Source organism: Macadamia integrifolia, unplaced genomic scaffold (genome assembly GCF_013358625.1).
Source record: "Macadamia integrifolia cultivar HAES 741 unplaced genomic scaffold, SCU_Mint_v3 scaffold2959, whole genome shotgun sequence".
In the NCBI taxonomy this organism is placed as follows: Eukaryota; Viridiplantae; Streptophyta; class Magnoliopsida; order Proteales; family Proteaceae; genus Macadamia; species Macadamia integrifolia.
The window spans coordinates 31,023-37,223 of record NW_024869090.1 but is presented as its reverse complement, the minus strand read 5'-3'; the positions used below and the strand labels follow the sequence as shown (position 1 = coordinate 37,223).

Below are 6,201 nucleotides of genomic sequence, written 5' to 3'. Positions count from 1 at the left end.
AGACTGACACAGTGACAGAGAGAGATGGAGGACCCAGTTTTGAAAAGTGGCAAAAAGTACATCCCCCACATCAAGTCATTGGAGATCCTAAAGCAGGAATGCAAACAAGAAAGATGAAATCTGCTACATATTCATTACTTTCTCAAATTGAACCCAAGTCTGTTGGGGAAGCAACTAGAGATGAGAACTGGGTGAAGGCAATGAATGAAGAGTTGGATCAGATAGAGAAGAACAACACGTGGGAGTTAGTTCCTAGACCAGCCAATAAAAACATCATTGGAACCAAGTGGGTTTTTAGAAACAAGTTGAATGAAGATGGTCAGGTGGTTAGAAATAAAGCCAGACTAGTGTGCAAAGGCTATGCTCAGGTAGAGGGGATAGACTTTGATGAAACATTTGCGCCGGTTGCAAGATTGGAATCTATACGGATGTTCTTAGCATTTGCAGTTTATAAAGGCTTCAAGGTTTATCAGATGGATGTCAAGTCTGCGTTCTTAAACGGTAATCTTGAAGAAGAAGTGTACATTGAGCAACCAGATGGTTTTCAAATTGGAGATGATCCAAACATGGTCTGTAGATTGAAAAAAGCTCTCTATGGCTTGAAACAAGCTCCAAGGGCTTGGTACTCTAGACTAGACAGAGAACAAAAGTCAACTGTGTATCATCAAAGCTCCAAGGGCTTGATAGCAACCTATATGTTATGACAGAGAACAAAAGTCAACTGGTAGTGGTGGTCTATGTAGATGATATCATCTTTGGAGGGCAAAATGATGAGGTATGTAGACAGTTTGCAGAGCGGATGACGGCAGAGTTCGAGATGTCTATGCTAGGAGAGTTATCATATTTTTTGGGTTTGCAAGTGAACCAACAACAGAATGGTATCTTCATATCACAAGCAAAGTACATCAAGGAGATGTTGAAGAAATTTATGATGGAGGACAGCAAACCAGTAAGTACTCCTATGGTAGTAGGTTGCAGGTTGAGTTCGAGTGATGAGTCAGTTAGTATAGATCAGACTCTCTACAGGTCAATGATTGGAAGCTTGCTATACTTGACCGCATCAAGACCTGATATCCTACAAGCAGTGTGTTTGGTCGCTAGATTTCAAGCTAGTCCGAAAGAAACTCATCTAGTGGCAGTCAAAAGGATTTTTAGATATCTTAGAGGTACGATGGAGTATGGCTTATGGTACCCTAAGATTGAAAGTTTTACACTCACAACATTCTCAGATGTAGATTGGGCAGGCAGTGTGGATGATAGGAAGAGCACTAGTGGTGGTGCATTCTTTTTGGGGCAGAGTCTAGTGGCATGGCATAGCAAGAAACAAGAATCTGTTTCTTTATCTACAGCAGAGGCTGAATACATTGCCGCGGCAGCTAGTTGTACACAAGTGATTTGGATGCAGAGACAAGTAACAGACTTTGGAATTCACAATGGTGAACCAGTGTCAATTAAGTGTGATAATATGAGTGCCATTAATATTTCAAAGAATCCAGTGCAGCATTCAAGGACAAAGCATATTGACATCCGATATCATTTCCTGAAGGAGAAGGTCAATGCAAATGAGGTGAGATTGGATTTTGTTCCTACATCTGAGCAAGTGGCAGATATTTTCACGAAAGCACTTCCCAAGGAAAATTTTGAAGCCCTTAGAAACAAACTTGGAGTTGTCACTCCACGAGCACAATAGATGGTATGTGTCTAGGGGGAGTAAGTGAGCATGCATAGAGACATCAAATCCCTATAGGATAGGAAGATGCGGTGGGCACTCCTATAGGTGAGTCTATGCAAGGGAAAATCTATGCAGGGGGAGCATAGTCACCCTTTGTATTTGTTGTCAAAGGGGGAGAGAAATGAATCAAAATGACATCTGAAGAGCGTTGCCAACAATTCCAAAGGGGGAGATTGTTGGGAAATCGAATCAATTGTTGTCATTGTTGGCAATCGTATTGTGATGGAGTCATATTGAAGGGACCGTAATCAATTCCTTGGTCTAATTTAATTTAATTAGATCGGTTCAAGTTCATTGGTCTAATTCAATTGAATTAGATTGGTCCAATTTTATTGGTTCAATTTCAAAATGGAACCCATTGGATTGGTTCAATTTCAAACTACTAATGGTGGGACCAGCTCAACATGTTTTTAAGTTAAAATAGATATTATATTCTGATATGAGTTTCTCATGTAAGTGAGCAATTAATGCCAAAGAAGACTTAAAGGGTCACTCCGTCCAAAAGAAAGAAAAAAACTAAAAAGAAGGTGGGACCCTCCTATACAACAGAATTGCTATTTCTCTCAAAGATAGATGACAGCAGGGCATTGCATTAAGTGTTTTGCAGGCATTCAAGTGTTTTGCAGGCTAGAGTCCGAGATTGAATAGAAGTGAAACTGTTCTTTTGAAATTGAATTTTGATATAACAGGTTTCCTTTGCGTGTGACGTTACGGAATCAAGAAAAGAGTCCGATAAGTCGAGACCGAGTATAAGAGGGAGTTTTGTAGCTTTTCCTTAAAAAGATTCTGGGCTGCAGATTCGTTAAAAGAAAAATTGAAGGCAGCCAAGAAAAACAAGAAGCAGAACCGAGAAAGAGAAAGAGAGAGAGGAAGAGAAGCAACCTTGAGAGAGAGATCCAAAAGGTTGAGATGTTGATGGTTTGAGCATGTTCTTCTATATGTCAAGCAAGCAATCATCAACGGGGTTTACACAGGCTGAGGTAACCCGTATCTGAAATCCCTATTTTTATATTCTAGAGTGTTTATTGTTGAGAAACTCTAGATCAATGGTGTATTGGGTTGGGATTTTATTTTATTGATTTAAAATTGTGAACCTAGCAAGTTGGGGCTTGTCTAGGGTGTGGGGTTGTTGCCCTTGTCTGAGTTGCATCTCAGATTGAAGCAGGGATAAGTTCCTGGACCGTTGTAGCGGTTAAAAAGTTGAGTATTGGGGAAATACGAAACCCTATATGGGTATTCCTCCGTGGAGTAGGCACTCTAGCTGAACCACGTATATCTGGTGTTATTGTCTCGCATTTATTTTTCTACATATATTTGAAGTGCGTGTTGTGCAGAGTGGTGGGACATTGTCTGGTAGACCCAACCACATTGTGGTGTGAGGTGGACATGTCGTTGTTTGCGTGATTGGTAATTACGGGATTGCCCCGGCCAATCTAGAACTAAGCAGTGGAAGCTTTTGTTGAGTGGCAAATAAGGAAATTTTTAGAACCACTGATTCACCCCCCCTCTCAGTGTCAACCTGGGAACATCAAGTTGCTTACATAATAAGCAGCATAGGCATAGTTTGTTGGTAATGCTATAGTATTCAGAACGAGATTTCCATCATTAAGCAGGCGGAGCTGGAACCTTCCTCTGGAGTAGTTGGTTGGTTGTCGAGAAGAAAGCATGCCACCCAGTTCTAATATCTGGGAAGGGAGAATGGTGTCACTTGGGTTTTTGAAGCTCTCTCATATATGAACAGAGTTTGTATCCACCAACACAAAGTTGCCAATGTCAAGCATTGCACCATAGGTGACACCAACACTGGATTGGGATTGGGCCTTCCATATCTCTTCTCCTTGAGGGTTGTTGAGCTCCAGGTTACCATCACTGGTAAGCTGAACTTTTGATCCTTTGGGTGCTGGATTATCTCCATTTGCATACCAAACTACAGTCTTCTCAGGTATTTTCTCATACCAGATGGCAAGCAAGAAGGCATCCGTATTGTTGATGGCTTGGAACCCAAGCGCAAATTCACCTGAAGGTGAAAGCCATGAAGAGGTGCTGCCGCCGGCAGAGAGAGATTTACCCAAGCTCACATTATTGTAAGTTTGAGCGGACGCAGGAAAGGGGTAGAGAGGAAGAAGAAGAAGACACAAGAGGGAGAAAAGAGGAGCAAGATTGTCAACCATTGTATGAGCTTTTTGGGTAAGGATCAGGAAAGGGATTAGAGCAATTAAAAGTGTTGAAGTGATGGAAAACTTTCTCCAACAAATACATTCGTTGAAAATAGGTAACCTTGTAGGAATACCTGCAAAAAAGACTTGTGGGCTCCTCGAATTCAAGTCCAACTTCTTTGTTTTTCAAACTAATTAAGTGAGATATCTTTCTCGGCCTTTTGGCTAAGATCAAGTGTTGTATCTATTCCTATCAGTTTAATAAAAAACTAATTAGGTGGGGAATTCCAGACGGATACCGCAATCGATTGAAAGATGGGATCCTCCTCACATTAATGAATTTTTTTTTTCTTAAAAGAAAAAAAAGAAAAAACAACTCTCCCCGCTGGTGTAGGTACATGTTTAGACACAATATTTCTGAAGACGTCACATGGGGATGTGCATGGATGCCATGGTATGCAGAATTTAGTTCCTCTCCAGTTGAGTGGTGACCTAAGAGGGACCAGTGAGAGAGAGACAAACACAAAGCAGGAAAGAGAAAAAGAAAACAAGGGAGATAAAATAGGAAACAAAATTCAGAAGAGAAATAGACACAAAACTATGGACGGTCCCTCTCCAACCACCCCAGACTGGAGAAGATCTAAACCCTAGCATGAATGTAATCTGTACTTGTACTCATCAACTCAAATACTTTTATTGTGGATCTTGTAGTGATGTATTTTGATGGTCTTTTTTTTTTAAATTATTTTGGAGGTTTTAGCTAATAGACCATTAGTTTTGTTACTATATTCTGGTTTGTTGATGGCGTTAAACTATATTGACACTTGTTTATTTGGTCATCATAAATTCTCAGTTGTTATTTTGGGAAACTTACATGAAAGTTTGCAAGAAATAAAACCATAAAATCCATCATAGTTCTATATTCTAGGTTGCTTTCTAAAGTAGGAAGCCTTAGATGAGCTCATGACATTGACAAGATCCATAACACTAATAAAACCATCTCATTAGGAATCACTGATATTATTCTCCATTTTTTATGATCTCTAGAACCATTTGAAAATCGGTACCATCTTTGTAACGAAGCTAACAGTCTGATTCCATCTGGTATGTAACCAATAAGGGGCCGTTTGATAACACTCTGGGAGAATGTTTCTGGTGTTCTTCTATTTTGCGGGAATTCAAATAGAACAAAAATATGTTTGGCACGTCCGGTTCATTTTTGTATTCCCCTGGAATGAACCAATGAAAAAGAATGACTAAAGAATACATTGCAAGAGTACAAAAAAGTTACTTTTCTATTCTTTTACAAATTTAAAAGAACAAAACCATTCAAAACCCCCACAACCCCTTTTCTGCATCTCACGATCAAAAACCCCCAAATCCGTCGCTTCCCTGCAATAGGTTTTCACTCTCTCGGTCGCCGCTTCCCTGCAATGGTCACAGCTTCCCTGCAACGGTCTCTCCTCTCGGTCGCCACTTCCCTGTCTCTCTCGGTCGCCGCTTCCCTGCCTCTCACGATCGTCGCTTCCCTGCAACTCTCTCGATCGTCGCTTCCCTGCAGCAGGTATTGTCTCTCTCTCTCGCTCTCTCGCTCTCTCACAATCGCGCTCTCTGTCTCAAGTATCGACTCCATGTTCTCCAGGATTTGCAAAGACGAACTATTCCTGAAGGGGTGATTGCAAGAGTCAACATTAGGAAACTTCTAGCAACATTAGTGAAGAACTAACCTAACTCCCTACAGTGACTGGCCCATTCAAGTACAACCATTTCTCTTCCCTGTGCGATTTCCAGATATAGAATGAACAATTTGTATGGAAATAGTAAAAAACAGAAAACATAGTGTCCTTGAGTACCTCTATCATGAGAAACACATAATCAACCAGTACTCACCATCTTTATGTGATACCAACTTCCTGTCCGTGTGAACCAGAAACCTTCCACTCCTCCAGAAATCAGAATCTGGGTCCTGAATTAGTGAATTGAGACGTAGAAGGAGGTCTTCCTGGAGCTGCAAATTGCAAATAAACCCTGCCATTGATCAGGACAAAAACACTGAAATTCAAGCACTTATTTTGTAGCCAGAAACTTCCAAATTTGAGGACTCCACTTGCCCTATGTATTGTTTCCAAAGTCTTAGCAGATGGGTCAAACCAGAGACTCTCTAGTGGTGGTGGTGGTTACTATTGTTTAATTGCACCACCCAACAGAGAGAGAGACCATGGAGGGGATAGTGAGGGGGAAAGGGATCCTAGGGTTAGCTCAATATGACAAATTCACTATTACAAAGGTGGAGGAGACACGAGAGGTCTAATC

General features: G+C 40.9%; 1 pseudogene; it reads left to right on the top strand.

Annotated features, from left to right (window-relative positions):
• Positions 1-4,092: 4,092 nt before the first annotated feature.
• Positions 4,093-4,270, top strand: LOC122067529 (annotated as a pseudogene).
• The last annotated feature ends 1,931 nt before the right edge of the window (positions 4,271-6,201 follow it).